At 39.8% G+C, this 20,399-nt stretch overlaps 1 protein-coding gene across 14 annotated transcripts in view; it reads right to left on the reverse strand.

Annotated features, from left to right (window-relative positions):
* The window catches only part of FHIT (fragile histidine triad diadenosine triphosphatase), a 1,490,046-nt gene that overhangs the window by 1,079,436 nt on the left and 390,211 nt on the right, over positions 1-20,399 (reverse strand). Inside the window, exon 1 of one of the 14 annotated variants that reach the window (XM_060109931.1) lies at positions 16,839-16,881. The exons of the other annotated variants lie outside the window; for them this stretch is intronic. The gene's annotated coding sequence lies outside the window, so the exon portion shown is untranslated. Of the gene's footprint in view, positions 1-16,838; positions 16,882-20,399 lie in introns of those variants that run through there. 14 annotated transcript variants of the gene reach the window in all.

Raw genomic sequence — 20,399 nt, forward strand, 5'->3', positions numbered from 1 at the left:
GTCCTCATCCCCTACTAAGGAGTTTAGACTTCATTCTATGTACCATGGGGGAGCTGACAACTAGATGAAACTGGTGAACATAATATTCAAAGCAGAGGCTTCTACTATTCTACCCTTTTAAAAAGTAGCTTTTTAATGTATTATTAACATTATCTTTATTTTAATAATTATCAAAATTTAGTTTACATGCAAGTAGGAAGTGTTAATGGCCAGTAAAAATAGAAGACTCAGCCAAGCCCCTGCCTACTACCCTCCACTGTAAACATGCTCCATCCTGCCTGGGGGATGATTTCAGTGTCTCTGTGATCAATGAATGAAGCAGCATGGAATGAGATCATGGCTAGATGGCAGCACATTAAGTCAGTGTTTCAGCTTTCCTCTAGCTTTGAATTTCCCAATTTTGGTCAGTTTTTGTCAAAACCTTACCATCACTTAACGTATATTTTGCATCATTTACTAAATGAAAATTTTCCAATACCAGTAGATCAGAAAAAAATATCATATTTATGCACAGCCTGGTCACATTCTGAGCTCCAGAAATACCCAGGGGACCTTCAGAGACAGGCACTGTTCCACTACCCCAACCTCATTTATTATGCTGACCCTTGCCCAGCCACATACCCCTCCCCACCTGCTATGAGCATCTAGAGTCTGTTCTAGAATTGAAATGGAATTCTTTTCCGGTTTCACATAAGTAGGCATCATACTTTTGGTGAAAAATAATTTCAGAAAGGGTAGAAACAAATAAAAAGCAGAATAAAACATCTTACATGGTAACCTAAGTGCTTATCTAATCACAGCCTTATTCCCTTTTCAGTCCAATTATTAAAAAGAAATGTCATATTTACCACTACTGAATTATATACCTAAAAATGGATAAAATGGCAAATTTTATATTATTCAGAATAAAATACTGAATACTTTTTCAGAATAAAATTTTTTTTTCAAAGTTAAAAAGAAAGAAATAAAGAAAAGAATTGAGTGCCACATTCATGTTTCCCTTTCAAAGGCAGACACTGTCCTTGCCTTGGAGATAAGGAAGGTGAGACCCACTTGGGTACTTGATCTAATTTAGACCTGGTGGTACGGGTTCTACACCTGAGTTATTAGGAGCTCTCCAGCTCTCAGTCTTCTTTGAGGAAAGAAATCCTCACAGCCTGATAGCCTTGAAAGAAATGTCAAACTTTTTTAAAACAAAAAGAACATATAAAAGTTTCCCATTGAAAATGAAGACATGAACTACAATATTAAAAGACAGGGAGTAAGGAGCCAAAAATCATGGCGTTTAGGCCAATGTACTTCAAAATGGGAAGAAAACTGTTTGCATTCCCTTGCCATTAACGATAATTTCCTTTTAATTCCCATTTCTTTTATGGTGTATCTGTTGTTTTCTGTTTTGTCTCTATGGCTGCTATTCTACAATAAGTTAACTTTATGAGTATAAACTAGAATCTGCATATGTTCCAGCTCCATACTTTTTGATGAACTTGACAATTTAAATGGATTAAACCATTTAATGGTTTAATCAGAGGCGAAAAATTATTCCCACAAAGTTCCTAACTTGTGAGAAAGTATCCTTTTTGGAAATACTTTCCAATCTGGATAAGTACTGTGATTCCTTCCTACCTGTAGGTTTGTTAGTTAAATTTCAAAGGTTGTTATGTCAAGGGAGAACAACACAAACCAACCTGGGAATCTGCTTTTCTGAACTATGTAGACTGGCCATACTGATTTAGAATTGACCTATATGCTTCCCTCCAAGCTCTATACAGATTTTTATTTCTGCCATATCATTATTGGCATCTTTTTCTACACTGCCTTGAAGACTTTCTCATACAGTTATGCAACAAACTATATCCCAATTATGAAAAAATAATCAGGGATTCTGGCGTGTTTTTGTAGAAAACATATGACCTATCAGAAGTGACTGCCTGAATTTCTGCCCATATTATGACATGACTTTACTGAGGGCATCATCTCATACATGCAATATACAATACTGTGTCTAATAAATTTGTGTAAAATGCATAAAACTACGAAAACACAATTCCATAAGTTAGGACTGCCTTATCATGCAGCACTATCCTTGACAATAAAAGAACAAATGAAAAGATCACTACCTTCACTGCAACAGTGTGTTACTGATTTTGACTTTAGACTCTACTGATCTTTACTTTACCCTCCTATGTCTTGGGTCACTATTCTATCTAGGGAACCCAAAACCCATTTCTTCATCCATACATACCACATGGAACCTTAGATTTTCTTAATGACCCAACAGATTTTTGGATGCTTAACTCTCCTTTTTTTTTAAGTTGTCTTGTTTAGAATAAATGAAAGTTAAGATTGTGGCAGTAAAGGACAAGCTGTCAATCTATTAAATAAATTCCTGTTGAAAAGTAAGTGCATGCATTGTGCATTAACATAATTTATTAGAACAATTAGAACACATCCTTGTTGTCTTTTAATTAGATTATTCCTTGTTCTGGTAATTACACCAGACAAGGGAGAATAATAGTTTTAGGATTCTAAGATGTAGACTATGTGGAAAGAGAATGATCAATAATGCTAATTTACTGGAACACTTAAATTCCCAGAAAGAGATCTTTTATCATGAGCAATCCTTTGTATAATCAGCATTATTTCTCAATGTCTATCCTCATCTTTCCCACAGTTGAAAAGTAAAAAGGCTGGATAAATAACAGACATTTATTCCACTATTGGAAATCTGGTCAGGCTGGGCCACCTCTGGCCGCTAGTGGCTCAGACATTGCTTCACTATCTCACAAAATGCCAACAAATAACCACAGATGAAAGATTAAAGATTCTATGCAGAGCAGCATAGCCAGGAGTCTGAATATCTAACAGGGAGAAGACAGGATTTTTAAGTTCTGATCCAGGTGAAGAATCATAAACTTTCTCAATTTAAAAACAAATTCAAATAGATTAAAATTTCTTATAAATGAGAAGACTACTGAATGTAAAAAAAAAAAACTGGTGATATTTCTATACATGAAGAAAATATCTGCAGAAATTAATGGGGACGCCATATGACAGGGTAGACATCTGGCTTTCAGGCATGGGCTGAGACCTTTAGATATTAGTTGAATTATTCCCTCTCTTTTTGTGTTTTAGACACCGTAAGGAATTGAAAGGCTCCAAGGCCTCTTCCATGCCCTAAGCAACCACCACCAAGCTGCTAGGAAATCCTACAGAGCAGCTTCCAGGACTTCCAGGATCCAGAATCTTTAAAAATGTCATGAGTTGGCATATACTGTCCTCAAGATAACCCTACAGTTGAGTGGAATGATGCTGAAATACTGCATTGACACCAGTGAATCTGGAGTTCTCTGTAATAATGGGTAACACAAATGTCCGACCAGTAGCCCGGATTACAGGAATCTCAACCCCACTGTTGACCGAGTCTGCCTTAGTCAATGCAAAGTCGTAATGAGACCATGTCTAGACAGTATTTATCTCCCACTAGAAAAAAAATAATTCAGAGTGTGACTTCTTTTCAAGCTTAGTCCAAATGACACCCAAATCAGGATCATTCATTCACACATTGCCAACACTTTCCCTAACCAAGACATTTTATCAACTAGGCAGCCAAGGACACAAACAGGCTTCTTTTCAAAGTATATATGAAGTTTCTGATATTAAAATAGCAAGTAAGGAAGTTACTTAAGCCTTTGGATTAATCTCCAAAATTTACATGCAGCTCATGCAGCTCAATATCAAAAAACCAAACAACCCAATCCAAAAATGGGCAGAAGACCTAGAGACATTTCTCCAAAGAAGATATACAGATTGCCAACAAACACGTGAAAGGATGCTCAACATCAATAATCATTAGAGAAATGCAAATCAAAACTACAATGAGGTATCACCTCACACCAGTCAGAATGGCCATCATCAAAAAATCTACAAACAGTAAATGCTGGAGAGGGTGTGGAGAAAAGGGAACCTCTTTCACTGTTGGTGGGAATGTAAATTGATACAGCCATTATGGAGAACTGTATGGAGGTTCCTTAAAAAACTAAAAATAGAACTACCATATGACCCAGCAACCCCACTACTGGGCATATACCCAGAGAAAACCATAATTCAAAAAGAGTCATGTACCACAATGTTCATTGCAGCACTATTTATAATAGCCAGGACATGGAAGCAACCTAAGTGCCCATCAACAGATGAATGAATAAAGAAGATGTGGCATATATATACAACGGAATATTACTCAGCCATAAAAAGAAACAAAATTGAGTTATTTGTAGTGAGGTGGATAAACCTAGAGTCTGTCATACAGATTGAAGTAAGTCAGAAAGAGAAAAACAAATACCACATGCTAACACATATATATGGAATCTAAAAAAAAATGGTTCTGATGAACCTAGGGGCAGGACAGAAATAAAGGCACAAACATAGAGCATGGACTTGAGGACACAGGGAGGGGGAAGGGTAAGCTGGGACGAAGTGAGAGAGTGGCATGGACATATATACACTACCAAATGTAAAACAGAGAGCTAGTGGGAAGCAGCCGCATAGCACAGGGAGATCAGCTCGGTGCTCTGTGACCACCTAGAGGGGTGGGATAGGGAGGGTGAGAGGGAGACACAAGAGGGAGGAGATATGAGGATATATGTTTATGTACAGCTCATTCACTTTGTTATAAAGCAGAAACTAACACACCATTGTAAAGCAATTATACTCCAATAAAGATGTTAAAAAAAACCAAGTTACTTAATTAAGCCTTTTAAAAAATGAAAGTTCACATAAACTGAAATAAAAACCCAAATTAATGTGGGCAAAATATCTAAAGGAGAAATCATTAGCTTAAGCCATGTGAAAGATTTGCCACGGAGTCTGGTCGTTTAGGAGCAGAGAAGAATCCCTATAACCCTGCTTGCTATCCATTCTAGCTGGGAAGACATAGTTTTCCATAGAAACACCTCTTTAAATTGTCAGGGATGTTACTAAAAATTTAGGATTCCCCACTACTCTGATCCCCAGACTGGTCAGATCTCTGAAGCAAAATATTACCCTAGAGCAATGGTCCCCAACCTTTTTAGCACCAGGGACCAGTTTCATGGAAGACAGTTTTTCCACGGACCAGGGCCAGAGGTGGGGGTTGGATGGTTTAGGGATGACTCAAGCGCATTACATTTATTGTGCACTTTATTTCTATTATTATTATTATGTTGTAATATATAAAGAAATAATTATACAACTCACCCTAATGCAGAATCAGTGGGAGCCCTGAGCTTGTTCTCCTGCAACTAGATGGTCCCATCTGGGGTGATGTGAGACAGTGACACCGACAAGTGTTGCTCATGTCCAGTCTACTCCGTAATCTCATTTTGGTCGCTGTCACTGCAGAAAACCCTGCTTCACAAAGATAGGATGCTGGAAATGGAAGCAGGCTTTTCAGTGCTTTTGTGGCAATCTCAGGATATTCCGCCTTGACTTTAATCCAGAATGTATGGAGATTTGAAGTTGTCTCAAACATACTTTTAAGGCCACCGTCATTTGCAGTCTCAAGCAGCTGATCCTCTTCTAGCACGGACAAAGTCGATTCACCTGGCTTATTCACAAACGGGTTGCGGATCCATTCCTTCCCAGTTCGGGGATCTTTTGTGGTTGGGAAGTAATGCTCAAACTCTTTTGAAAGCTGAGATAGCTGATCATGCTCCAGCTGGGAGAAAGAAGGCCCTGGTTCAGTCTCTTTCAATATCTCTATTAATGTTTGAAACATGTCAAAAATCCCAATGTTCACTCATCGCCCCCATAATTCCAGTTTGGCTTTGAATGCAGCCACTTTATCTGATCACTTGAACACAGTTGTTGTTCTCCCCTGAAGTCACAGATTGAGTTTGTTGAGCAGGTTGAATATGTCACACAAGTAAGCAAGTTTTGTGACCCATTCTGTGTCACTGAAATGTGCTGCCAGTGGTGACTGTTTTTCTAAAAGAAATCTCTGGAGCGGCTCTTGTAACTCAAAAACTCTGGCCAGTGATCTACCTTGAGAAAGCCATCTCACTTCTGTGTATAAGAGAAGACGTGTGTGCTCTGTGTCCATCTCCTCACAGAGCTGCACGAACAGACGTGAGTTAAGGGCATGTACATTAATGTGGTTGATAATTTTAATCACATCCTGCAAAACGTTGTTAAGTTCAAGCGACATTTTTCGGCTAGCCAGCATTTCTCTATGGATGACACAGTGCGTAGACTCACATTCAGAAGCGACATCTCTGACCCGAGTAGTGAAACCAGAAAGCCATCCAGTCATGGCAGCCGCTCCAACTGTGCATATACTGACACAAAATGACCGGTTCAGTTTTCCTGATATGTAATCATTCAAAGACTTCAATAGTTCTGCAGCTGTGGTGTTGGTTGGCAACAAAAGTGCACATAACATATCCTCATGCACAACCTCCTGAAAAATATATCATACAAAAGCAAGCATTGTTGCCTTGTTGTCAACATTGGTAGACTTGTCAACCTGGATTGCATACCACGGTGACTCATTAATCCTCTCTAACAATTGTGCTTCATTATCCTCTGCTATTTCATCAATTCATCTAGTTATGGTGCTAGAAAGAGGAACATGTGCCACCTTTGAAACTGCAGCCTCTCCTTAAAGTTCACGACAAATGTCCTCAGCAGCAGCAGGGTCAACTGTTCACCAATAGTAAAGGGCTTCTTAGCTTTAGCAACGCAGTTAGCCACTAAGAATGATGCTGTCAGTGCAAACACATTTGATGAAGTGGTGGCCTTCAATAATTGCTTCTGTTCTTCGTGTTCATGTTTTTCTTTTGAAAAACTCCAAAGGCTTGTCTTTTAATGCAGCATGCTTGGTCTCCATATGGCGAAGCAGTTTTGAAGGTTTCATGGCTTCGCTGGATAGCCGGTCACCACATATTATACAAAGCGGGCTTGGAGAATGTGAATCACCTGTTGCAAATGAACTTATAATTTAAGTAGGACTCTTGGTATTTCCTTTTAAATGCAGCTTTCTTTTTGTTGGCAGTCTTAGAGTCTTCTGCTGTCTCATCATTGGGTCTTTCCCCCTTTTCAAAGAAGCTCTCCAGCGACATTTGTTTTTTACTCATTTTGGCTAGGGTTAGCTTGTGGGCTTACCGAAACTGTGACTGACACCAGTGCACAGTGTGGGAAAGAGGTGCGGACAGAAGTGATAAATAACATAATGGGAGGGACACATGGGCTAAAGTAAGTGTCAATTCTGACTTAAAGCCTGCCACCAGATGTAGCTGTACAATTGAAGTACATCAACTCACTTGCCGCTCTAAAGCCTGCCACCAGATGCAGCTTACTTGTCACTTGCCACTCACTGATAGGGTTTTGATATGAGTCTGCAAGCAATTGATTTATTATGGTCTCTGTGCAGTCAAACCTCTCTGCTAATGATAATCTGTATTTGCAGCCGCTCCCCAGCGCTAGCATCACTGCCTCAGCTCCACCATAGATCATCAGGTGTTAGATTCTCATAAGGAGCGTGCAGCCTAGATCCCTCGCATGCGCAGTTCACAGTAGGGTTCCCGCTCCTATGAGAATCTAATGCCGCAGTTGATCTGATGGGAGGCGGGGCTTAGGCTGTAATGCAAGGGATGGTGAGCGGCTGTAAATACAGATGAAGCTTTGCTCGCTCACCTCCTGCTGTGTGGCCCAATTCCTAACAGGCCACAGACGGGTTCCATGGCCCAGGGTTTGGGGATCCCTGCCCTAGAGGCACCAAAGATTTGCATCTGAGTGCCCTGTGCTCAGGCATTCCAAAGCCAGGCTGAGCATCAGATCTACCCCCAGAAAGTCAGGAAGGAAGGGAATATGGTTTAAAATACCTGTAGGACTGGAATTAAAAATCTCCCCAGGCAATACAGTGGTAAGCTAAGATTGGAAACTTTAAGCTGAAAGATGGAACCAGAAAGAATCCCCTCTGACTTGGGGCCTGAAATGAAGCCATGACTCTGAGGTATTCAGGTGGTTCCATAGGGTGGCAAGTCTTACAAGGTAGATTTTTTGCCTCACTGAAGGAAAATGAAACAACCTCCTCATTATGTTGGAGGTATTAAGGTATAAGTCTATCCTATAGAAGAATGTTAAAGAAGACCACAATCCAGAGAGAGACTCCCACCACTATAAATAGTTCCTCACAAATGCCACCTAGAGTCAAAATTAACATTTCTATGTTCCGAACCTAAATAGCCTTGCAAGTCTTGGAAATACTTTGCCCTCTAAAGCAACCAGAAGAAAGTTCCTTCAGTCTACAACTTCTTGTCATACTGGATTTTGAACCTTTTGAGCATTCACTCCCCAAACTCATATTCACAAGGCTAATATAGTGACACCTGGAAAACTAGAAGCCTTATCTATCGATAGCATAGGCTACTTCTCCAAATGGACTTTGTATAATTTCTTGCAAGCTTAGTAAAAATCCTACATTTGTCTGAAATGAAATGAAGGGAAGTCAATCATGAACTTCCTTTTCTCTGTGTTAAGTAAAGACAAAAGCACACCATGATAAGCAAAAAAGAATGATACAACGTTCTCTACTCATCCAAGGAAGGTTACAGTACAAGGGTTCTGGGTTAGAAAACACCACTGTGGCATACTTCCAGGACATAAGGTTAATTTATAGGCTACCTCAATCCTAACATGCTGGAGTTAAGGCAAGTATGTATGTATATCTTCCTAGTTATCAAGAGGGAGAGGAAGTGGTAAAAAAAAAAATAAAACTTGGATATATATTTAAAAGGTGTCCAGCTTATTTCAAAATAGGGCAAGAGCAGTTGTGATTTAATTTTTTTTTTTTTTTGAGTTTTTGGCTGTACCCTGCTGGTATGAGGAATCTTAGTTCCCTGAGCAGGGATCGAACCTGCACCTCCTGCATTGGAAGGCAGAGTCTTAACCACTGTACTGATGGGAAGTCCCAAGAGCAGTTATGATTTAAGATAACTGTACTGGAGAAAATTAACTCTCTATAAGGAAATATGGATCCTTAGATACGCTACTTAAATATAACACAAAGATATGCTATAGGGCTTCCCTGGTGGCGCAGTGGTTGAGAGTCCGCCTGCCGATGCAGGGGACACGGGTTCGTGCCCCGGTCCGGGAAGATCCCACGTGCTGCGGAGCGGCTGGGCCCGTGAGCCATGCCCGCTGAGCCTGCACGTCCAGAGCCTGTGCTCCGCAACGGGAGAGGCCACAGCAGTGGGAGGCCCGCGTACAGCAAAAAAAAAAAAAAAAAGATATGCTATAGCATATGGTAGAATCTTATTCAACCATTCTAATTTGGCCAAATGTTAAATTAGCCAAACATATTAGGAGAAATTTCTCTCTATTGAGTAGGTGATTGATTCAAAATATTCATGCACTTAGTAGAAGCATAAGTAATAAGTTCCAGCAGCAAGAAATAAACCATATATATCCTCAAAATAGAATGAAGATATTTTGTGCAATCTCGGGAAATAGGTTTTTTTGGGGTTTTTTTTTTTTAGTTATTTCATAAAATCATTGACTCCAGGGCAGGAAAAACACTACATACATAAACCAGAGCATTTTTAATTTTTATTTTATTATTTTATTTTTTTTTTTGCGGTATGCGGGCCTCTCACTGTTGTGGCCTCCCCCGTTGCGGAGCACAGGCTCCGGACGCGCAGGCTCCGGACGCGCAGGCTCAGCGGCCATGGCTCACGGGCCCAGCCGCTCCGCGGCATATGGGATCCTCCCAGACCGGGGCACGAACCCGTATCTCCTGCATCGGCAGGCGGACTCTCAACCACTTGCGCCACCAGGGAGGCCCAAACCAGAGCATTTTTATTCCTATTCCAGAGTTATAAGAGCACAAAGATGAATCCTATTTCTTAAGACTTCCCCAGAACATGATTCAGCACATTGTTTATTTTAAAAAACATTTTCTGTCATTTAATGCCATGTGATTTTTTTTTCCCAATGACTAAGCAAATATGCCTCACTGTTATATAAATCAATTCTTCCTTTCTTAATGCTGCAAGTAAAGACAGAGAGCTAGTACTTGCCATCCTCCTGTATAAAAATCACACTTCAGCTTTTTCTTTTCCAATGTGATTAATCATATCTGTGACTGTCTTCCAAACTTAGTTGAAATTTTCCTGAATCCTTCAAAATCTACATTTTCTGGATGAATATGAAGAAAAGAAAGTTTTGTCATTTCTCTTTATTTCTGAATCCAGCTTGGTCTTCATTAGTGCTACGTAGCTGCCTTATTAGTCAATGTCCTCTGTGATCCCCTGATCACTTTTCTCTGAGGGTGCATATTTACTCACTAACTATATTACAATTTTGTGATCCGCTGGATTTTCTCTGGTATTCTACTCTACAGTTGCCCTAAATTAATGAATTTCATTCTTTTTGTCTTCTACTTCTTCTATTTATTAAATTTGGTCTGAAAATGAAGTTTATTTTCAAAGGAATTCATAACTCTTTGCAATTATGGTATTAACAATGAATTTCATAAGCACTGTATTTAATCAAGTTTTTAAATGTACTAAAGACAAATTTTGTTAAATGTTAGTATTCCAAACCTTACATTCCCCCCAGAAAAGAACTCTATTTTGCTTGGCCTTTTCCTTTACCCACTTTCTAAGAGAAGTTTCTTTTCTTTTTTTGTGTGTGTTTTTATAAATTTATTTAGTTTTGGCTGTGTTGGGTCTTTGTTGCTGCGCGCGGGCTTTCTCTAGTTGCAGCGAGCAGGGTCTACTCTTCGTTGCAGTGTGTGGGCTTCTCATTGTGGTGGTTTCTCTTGTTGCAGAGCACGGGCTCCAGGCGTGCGGGCTTCAGTAATTGTGGCACGTGGGCTCTAGAGCACAGGCTCAGCAGTTGTGGCACATGGGCTTAGTTGCTATGCAGCATGTGAGCTTCCTGGACCAGGGCTCAAACCCATGTTCCTTGCATTGGCAGGCGGATTCCTAACCACTGCACCACCAGGGAAGTCCCTGAAGTTTCATTTTTTATGATGAATTATGTGAATGATAACAAAAGCAGAACTGGAAGACTGGGATGAAAATAAGAGGTGGGGGAAAGTCAAAGACTGAAGCCTTAATAGAAATAGTACAGCTATTTGAGAGTAAAGGGGTGAAAGAGAGAGAGGACCTAGCTTCTGAGAGTGCAAAGTGAAAGATCACTGGACAAAAAAGAAGGATGGAAGGGGGTTTCGAGAAGAGTTGCCATGTGCAATGAATAAAATAATTTTTGAAGTTCCTGGAGAGACATGGGTAAAATTTAGAATTATTTTTCAATTATTTCATTTGCTATGCTGTCTTAAGACTGAACCAAATGGGACCCCAGAACCTATTTAGGTTATACAAATATCCTCCAGTGCTGACATTAATTTGTCTGCACATAATTTACATCTGGACTTTGGTTTCCTTTAAGTGTCATAAACACATACCAGAAACAAATGTGATCATCCTAGAAATGCTCAAGAGCTCTCCGTCAGCTTTAAATGCAGTTCTGTTAGTTAATTCACAGGTCAATGTCTGGGACAACCCCAAGGACTATTTGAGTAATTAATAAATTTATATGAAAACATATTGAAAACAAAGGTATCTATCTGTTAGTGTCAAATACATAAAAGACACACTTTGAGGCAATGGTTGCTATATAGTAATGCAGTTTTAAGCTACTAGCAATGCATCTAAAATAAAAGTATAAGAAGGATATGAAGGAACAACATTATAACTTATATGATAAGCCTGTGGCATAAAATTTTTAAGAAAGTGATAAACAGTTATGGCTTTACTGCTTTGCTATACAGATCACTCCCCAAAATGTAGACAGATATAACCTCAACTGGAATATGGGGTCTCTGCATGCCATTTTTAGTTAAGTTATATTATTAAAAATCAATACAGCACAACAGTCTACACAGGCATACCTCCGAGATACTGTGGGTCAGGTGCCAGACCACAGCAATAAAGCTAATATTGCAACAAAGCGAGTCACACAAATTTTTTAGTTTCCAAGTGCAAAAAGTTATGTTTACACCATGCTGTAGTATATTAAGTATGAAATAAATAGCAGTATTTCTTTAAAAAACATAATATATATACATTAATTTAAAAATACTTTTTTGTTAAAAAAAAATGCCAAAACAATATAATAGTAACAGCAAAGACTAGTGATCACAGATCACCATAACAAACATAAAAAGTTTGAAATATTGCCAGAATTACCAAAATGTGATAAGTGACACAGAGTGAGCAAATGCTGTTGGGAAAATGGCGCTGATAGACTTGTTTGACACAGAGTTTACGCAAACCTTCAATCTGTAAACAATTCAATATCTGTGAAGCACAATAAAGCGAAATGCAATAAAATAGGTATACCTGTATTATTCGTAAGAAAGTACATAAAATAAGAGAAGAACCTGGAACTAAATTAAAAGTTTACCACCATTCACACCAATATGTTATATATTTGTAAACTAAACTTGTCACCAATACAGATGTACCACATAGCATGCGTATGTGTGAAAGAGAATGAGGATTCAGAAATAAATATACATATATAGAAAATGAAAACTCTAAGGCATTCCCAGGGATCTAAACGGCCTATACCCAAATATAGTAAACTCATATCATAAGGGAGGGGACTTAAGTTTTAACACCAGAGCCTAAGGCTCTGCTTATAGTCAAACTTAACACTGAAAAATCATTTAAATCATCTGTAGGGTGCAAGTTATATTGCTCTGTGTATTCAAACCTGACAATAAATATCTGAGAGCAAACAAGTGAACTAGGCTAAAAAAGGGAAGTAAGCAAAGAAAAGTCCATCTACCGATATCTGGGTATTCAAACCATCTGTTCTTTAAGGAACTAGCAAATCTTCAGCACTGAATCTTTACCACGTAGGTGATGAAGTATAAACTTGTAAATCTTCCAACAGGGTTTGTTCCACTGTTTTAATATAAAAGTTGTATAACTTCAATGCATGAATAGATGCATTTGTCACTGTTAAAAGATTAAACAAGGTGGGACTTCCCTGGTGGCACAGTGGTTAAGAATCCGCCTGCCAATGCAGGGGACACAGGTTCAATCCCTGGTCTGGGAAGATCCCACATGCCATGGAGCAACAAAGCCTGTGCGCCTCAACTACTGAGCCTGGGCTCTAGAGCCCCTGAGCCACAACTACTGAGCCCACGTGCCACAACTACTGAAGTCCACATGCCTAGAGCCTGTGCTCCACAAGAGAAGCCACCACAATGAGAAGCCCGCGCACCGCAACGAAGAGTAGCCCCTGCTTGCCGCAACTAAAGAAAGCCCATGTGCAGCAACAAAGACCCAACGCACCCAAAAATAAATAAATAAATAAATAAATTTTTAAAAATTGGCTTAAAAAAAAGATTAAACAAGGTAACGTATGCAAAACTACTAGACACAGGGACTGACAAAGAGCAGATACTCCATAAAAATGCTGGGTTTTAATCTAAGTCTTATTTCATTCGATGCACAAACACACTGCTCTGTGAAATCTTGTAGAGAAGAACATGGTAGCTGCTTTTCTTGCCAAGCCAGTTGGGGCCCCCATGAACAGCTATCACTTGCATACTTTAGGCATGTAGGAGACCTTACACTTGCACTGGCTTCTAAGTGAACACAAGATGAATCCACTGCACACGGGAAGCATTTCTTTATGCCTGGGTCGCATCTCAGTAGATTGGCTCCCTGTGGAATGGGTTTTCCCTTTCCAAAGCTGTAACACAGCACATGAGGCTCAAACCACAGGGCTATCAAACAAGGAGAATTCATTTCTTTTCCAAAAAGGCATTCCTATCAACTCTACCAGGAAAGCACATGAACCCATGAAATCCATTTATTCGTATCTTTAATAATATATCCATCCATGAGTCCCTTTTATCAGCACTTAATTACAATGGGATGCCACATATCTTTGGAAACTGGAATTATTTTTCCTCCCTTTTTCTCCTTTCGTCCTTCTTTCTTTCCCTGAAATTTCTGCCTATGGTAAAACCACAGCAAGTAGGAAAGTAGAATGGATTTTCCTAGTAGTCAACATTTCTGTGATATACTCAATTTTTTTGGTCCTCATAGGAACTCCCTCCAGGGTGCTCCTTTATGGGAATAAGGTATGCCAAATGAAATAGAGAACTGGAGGCCCAATTTTACCCTTGACATATGAAGAGAGAGTATTTTTCTCCTGGATTTATGGGGTAATGAAACTCAGACGCTTTTCTTCTTTTCCTTAGTTTGCACTTCCTACTTATTGCTGCACACCATCATTACCACCATCATAAATTTATAAGAGTCCCCATGGCTGTAGCCTCTCGGTAGCTCCCAAATGATCTAATCCAGACATCATTGTCTTCAGCTCCCCTTTGGCATGAGTCTATTTTCCATTCCTCTTCCTTACTGAAATCTGCTCTCGATTATTTTTCATCAGATGTTATAGCTTTCTTTTCTTTCCCTTAAGTTGACTCTCTTTTATTTCTTCCTCTCATTTCCATGCTCTCCTGGGCCCTAAGCAAAGTTCCTCTACATATATAGGGGATTACATCTCCAAATTTAGAAACTCTTGAGAACTTTACTACCAAACTGCCTTTTCCAAGGTAATTTTTAGCAATATTAACTAAAAGGAGAATTTTAGACTTTTTTGAAGCCACAGCTCCACATTAAGGATCTCAGCTCTAACTTCTATCCCCTTGCAAGATGATAACCAGAGTTACAGTACATTCTTTCAACCCAGGCCAAACTCTCTAAAGATGGGCACTCTTCAACCCCCTGATTCCAACTGGGCTTCTTTAGGAAACCGGAGGTCCACAGTTTGGAGTTAGACAGACATGGGTTCAAATCCAGCCTCCAGCATTTAATTTGGATATAACCTTGAGTGACCATTTAACCTTTCTGAGTTTCAATTTCCTTGACTGAAAAATAAGAACACAAATATCTAACTAATGAGATTGTTGTGAGGATAAAATGAGGTAATCTTTGTAAAATATTGATACACACAATGTCTGACACATGGTAAGCATTCAAACTTGGTAGCTATTATTTTTATTCTTATGAGTTAAAATGTTGAATAGAATGGATTCCTCTTCATAGAAGACCATAAAGCTGATCTTGCAGGAGACACTAATACATTATTTAATAGGTCCCAGTCCCAAATACCAGCCAGTTCAGTGTTTTCACACTTGGGAAGTCACTAAATATTTTTTAATTGAAATTAAAAATTGAGGACAAACAGAGAATTAGGATTTGGAACCAAAAACACAGATAACCAGTCATAAATCTGGACATATCATTTAGAGTCTCTATTCTCAGAACATATATCTCTTTTTAAAATATATTTACTACAGTTAACCCTGGAGACTGAATATTTTTATCAGCAGTTGCAAAACTGTCTCCTGAAAAAGAAAACTGTGTAATTATACCTAGAACAGACTTCACATGTTAACCTTTGATATAAGAGAAGAACAAAAAGTAGACACTCAGCAAGACGCTGGGAAGAAGAGGGAGAGAGAAAGAGTAGGTGAGAGGGAAAAAGAAAGAGAGAGAGAGAGAGAGAGACAATGAGAATGAACGCAAAAGGGTTTGATGAGGATTACTGTTTGGCTTTTAGCCATCCAGTGCAGATAGGATGATCATTTATGATTGCTGTCAATTCTCTCCATGGAAACAGGCTGAACAATTGGACACCCACTACCTCTCATACAAAGAAAGTAAAATTGTCAGTTCCTTACAGGAATTTTGCCTAAATGAAATACATATATTTAAAATTATTATGATTCTAGAAACAAAGCTAAATATCCAAACTCAATGAAATTATCTAAGTGGGTCTGATCCAACAGAGTGAGGTTTTTACTCTGGAAGGTGAGTAAAATATTTTAGGGCATAAGAATGAAAAATTCATTGATTTACCCTGATCTGTAAAAAGAGCAGTCTGATCTACTTCTGAATCAAAACAGACCTGCTTTTAAATGCTATCTCTGCCACCTGCTTGTTGGGCAAGTTACTTATCCTTCATGTGTCTGACTTCCTTGTACCTAAAATAACTAGATAAGAAAGCATCTGCAAGCGGTGGGGACTAGGCCTGCCACCCTTTCTCTCTCTCCCTACACCCCCACGTCCCTCCAAGGAGCAAGTCCCTAAGCCAACTGGCCAAATTCAAGCATACTGAGTCTTACTAATTAAGGGCAAGGTCGCTACACAACACTTACTCTAAGTTGGTAAAAGTCCGATTCCTCAAGGAAGGGTAACCATTTCCTTCTTTCTGTCCTACCTTCTTTCCAACTTTAGGCAATAGCATCCATGAGCCAAAGTGATGTCCAGAGCACCAGGTCTTGCCTGCAACACTTTCATTCTTCCCCACTCCCTCCCACTGTCCCCCGGTCAGAATCTTTAAGCATGCTGTTCATTTGAGGGGACTATTTAGGAGAAAGTGGGAGGAAGTCCCACTTAAGACTCCTTCTACATCAGCCTACCTTTATCAGCACTCTACACTGGAAGGTCTTGGGCACTGGCCCAACTAATAACAAAGCGGCACTTTCTTACCATTTCCATGTTAGGGCCTTTGCATTTGCCCTTCCCTCTCTCTGGAAAGTTCTGCATCTTTAAATCATGGATCTTTCCATCATTCAGGTCTCAGTTCAAATGTTATTTCTTCAGAGAGGCCTTCCCTGACCACCCAATCTAAAGCAGCATCCTCAACATCACCAAGTCACTCTGTTATATTAATCTTCTGTATTGTTAATAGTTCTCATCAAATTTCATTACTTTCTTCATTTATTTGTTTGCTGCCCTTCCATCCCTCCTTCCCAAACATACCTATTAGAAGGTTGGTCCAAGAGAGCATGGATCCTGTCTGTCTTGTTTATCACTGGTTTATCCAGAGTCGGATGCCTATCAAATGGGTAGGTGCACAATGAATTACAGCTATCATTACCTCCTATGCCCAGCCAAGTCCAATGAAATCTTTTGAAAGCTCTCCTCCTCAGGTGGCCCAGGATACCAGCAGGTATACTATGGGCTCTCTAAATTTTAGACTAAGTATCTCTATCTTATAAATTTCTTTCTTCTAATCAGAATTTATATAACCTACTCTTTATTTCAATAGTATCTTATTCCATTTACCTTATTTGTACTTTTTAATAAACCCCAACACAAAGGGCACAGCTTAGTGAATGTCCCAGCAAAGCTAAAAGACAGTGGCTAATGCCTTTCTTACCCAAAGAAATGGTCCTAAAGAAGTCTTTCTACATCTCTGCCCTCCAGTCCCATAATACATGCACACAGTGGAAAGCCTATATTTGCATTCCAGATAATCTCCAGCAGGGAGTGAGGGGAAATGTTCTTTAAAAGGAGCAAACCTAAAACCATAAGGCACTTGAAAATGCTGCCAGTTAACATTTCCTCTTAAGAAAGACACAATCCCAACAGAATCAAAGATAGCTCAGTGGCATCTTAAATCAGGGATAGTTTTTAAGTTGAAGCTTAGAGAGTCTCTTGGGAATCTCTTCAATTCTCCACACACACAAAAATATGGCACAGCTTCTCAGGAGGTACAATAGAGGCTTTCTTCTAGCATTAGAACAGATAGCTAGGGACTTCCCTGGTGGCACAGTCCTTAAGAATCCCCCTGCCAATGCAGGGGACACAGGTTCGAGCCCTGGTCCAGGAAGATCCCACATGCTGTGGAGCAACTAAGCCTGTGAGCCACAACTGCTGAGCCCGCGTGCCACGACTACTGAAGCCCACATGCCTACAGCCGTGCTCTGCAGCAAAGAGAAGCCACCACAGTGAGAAGCCTGAGCACCTCAACGAAAAGTAGCCCCTGCTCGCCACAACTAGAGAAAACCCCGTGCGCAGCAACAAAGACCCAACACAGCCAAAAATAAATAAATTTATTTAAAAAAAAGAAGAAGAAGAACATATAGCTATTTCTTTGGCTGTAGATCAGATGAAGTCATTGGGGTGAGTTTACTAGCCACATATATTTTCTAATGCATAACAGAATATATCAGTACTGGAATACACTCAGCACTGAGATGCTCACACTAGGAGATTCAGGAGGATAAGACTGACTCCCAGCTCCCATCTCATATTCACTAAGAAGCATATATTCATTGAGGGGAAATGTCTAGCAGAATGATCTATATTACTTAAATTGGTACCTCTTACTGTCTTCTTTTTTGCCAATTCTGTATGGTTAAGTTGGCAAAAGTTCAATGCACACAAGATGCAACTCCATTCTATTCAAGACCACTCATCTTTGTGTCATGATAACTCTGTGTTAAAAAGATCAAAAAGTACTAAACTTACAGAACTTTATCACATCACTTGGACCCATTTCATAAACAAAGAATGTAGACAGCACACTTGGGAAAGGTCCCTAAAGAAATATCCTTCCAAGTTTAATTTTTTTAATTAATTAATTTATTTATTTATCTATCTTTGGCTGTGTTGGGTCTTCGTTACTGCACGTGGGCTTTCTCTAGTTGCGGCGAGCAGGGGCTACCCTTCATTGTGGTCCGTGGGCTTCTCATTGCAGTGGCTTCTCTTGTTGTGGAGCACAGGCTCTAGGTGCATGGGCTTCAGTAGTTGTGGCACGCAGTCCCAGTAGTTGTGGCTCGAGGGCTCTAGAGCACAGGCTCAGTAGTTGTGGTGCACGGGCTTAGTTGCTCTGCAGCATGTGGGATCTTCCCAGACCAGGGATGGAACCTGTGTCTCCTGAATTGGCAGGCAGATTCTTATCCATTGAGCCACCAGAGAAGTCCAAGTTTAATTTTTGAAACAAACAAGCGGTACTTTTCTATGGCATAGTTAATCTTACAATATTTTATACATATCTTTCTTGGAACTAGGCTTAATATAAATCCTAAAAAAAAAAGAGTAAAACCCCACATTTCCATAAGTGTTGTGATAGTTAATTTTATATGTCAACTTGACTGTGTCACAGGATATCCAGCTATGTGGTCAAATATTATGCTGGGTGTTTCTGTGAGGGTATTTTGGATGAACTTAACATTTAAATTGATAGACCGGGTAAAGAAGATTGCTCTCTCCAATGTGGGTGGGGCTCATCCAATCAATCGAAGGTCTGAATAGAACAAAAGTCTGGCCCTCCCCTAAATAAGAGGGAATTCCTACTGCTTGACTGGCTTCCAGCTGGAACATTGGTTTTTTCCTGCCTTCGGACTCAAACCAAAACATTGGTTCTTCCTGGGTTGTGAGCCTGCTGGCCTTTGTATTGGAACTACAGTATTAGCTGTAGTGATTTTTAGGCCTTTGGACTCAGCTTGGATCTATACCATTGGCTCTGCTGGGTCTCCGGCTTGCTAACTGCAGATCTTGGGACTTGTCAGCCCCCCTAATTGCATGAGCCAATTCCTCTCTCTCTCTCTCTCTCTCTCTCTCTCTCTCTCTCTCTCTCTCTCTGTGTGTGTGTGTGTGTGTGCGCGCGCGTGCGTGCACGTGCGCACGCATCCCCTATGGTTCTGCTTCTCTGGAGAACTAACACAAGTGTTAGACTCAAACCCAAAGACTAATAACTTTTTTTTTTAATCAGTCTGGCACTTAACTGCATGTCTCTTTATAAACTATGTAAAATTTTTCCATGAGCTCACATACGGCACTCCATCACTCACTCTAGAACACTCTAGGTGTTTAAAACTTTTTATATTATTAAAATGTAAAACATCAAGGAAAGATGTAGTAAGACTAAACTGGGACAAGTTTGTTAGTAATGCCAAATATAAGGCAATCTTGAATATAAAGAAAGATTCCATTTTCTCAAAGAAAAGTCTAAAAATATTCAAAAGGAAAGATGGCCAACTTGTACATGTAAACTTTTAGGGATATAGAAAAAAATAGTTCAAACATTTACTTATACTTTTTATTTCATTAATTTAATTGGAATTTTTTTTTTTTTAGCCGTACGCGGGCCTCTCACTGTTGTGGCCTCTCCCGTGGCAGAGCACAGGCTCCGGACGCGCAGGCTCAGCAGCCATGGCTCACGGGCCCAGCCGCTCCACGGCATGTGGGATCTTCCCGGACCGGGTCACGAACCCGTGTCTCCTGCATCGGCAGGCGGACTCTCAACCACCAGGGAGGCCCAATTTAATTGGAATTTTAAAAACACGTTTTATTCATGCTCTGGCATGACTATCTTTAGCATACAGCAGATGCCTTTCCATTCCTCCAACAGCATGTTCTAGAACACATCTGATTCTCTTGGTGTGAGACATGGCACTCCTTGAAGCATGTGTGAAGCTGTCTCTGGAAGTTGTCTCTAAAGGCACCAGTACCCATTTCTATAAGCAACTTCTTCTTTTCAGTAAAAATTCATCCTCCTACAGGTACCATTTTGATGGCCATGATATACCCATC

Source organism: Mesoplodon densirostris, chromosome 10 (assembly GCF_025265405.1).
Source record: "Mesoplodon densirostris isolate mMesDen1 chromosome 10, mMesDen1 primary haplotype, whole genome shotgun sequence".
Lineage (NCBI taxonomy): Eukaryota > Metazoa > Chordata > Mammalia > Artiodactyla > Ziphiidae > Mesoplodon > Mesoplodon densirostris.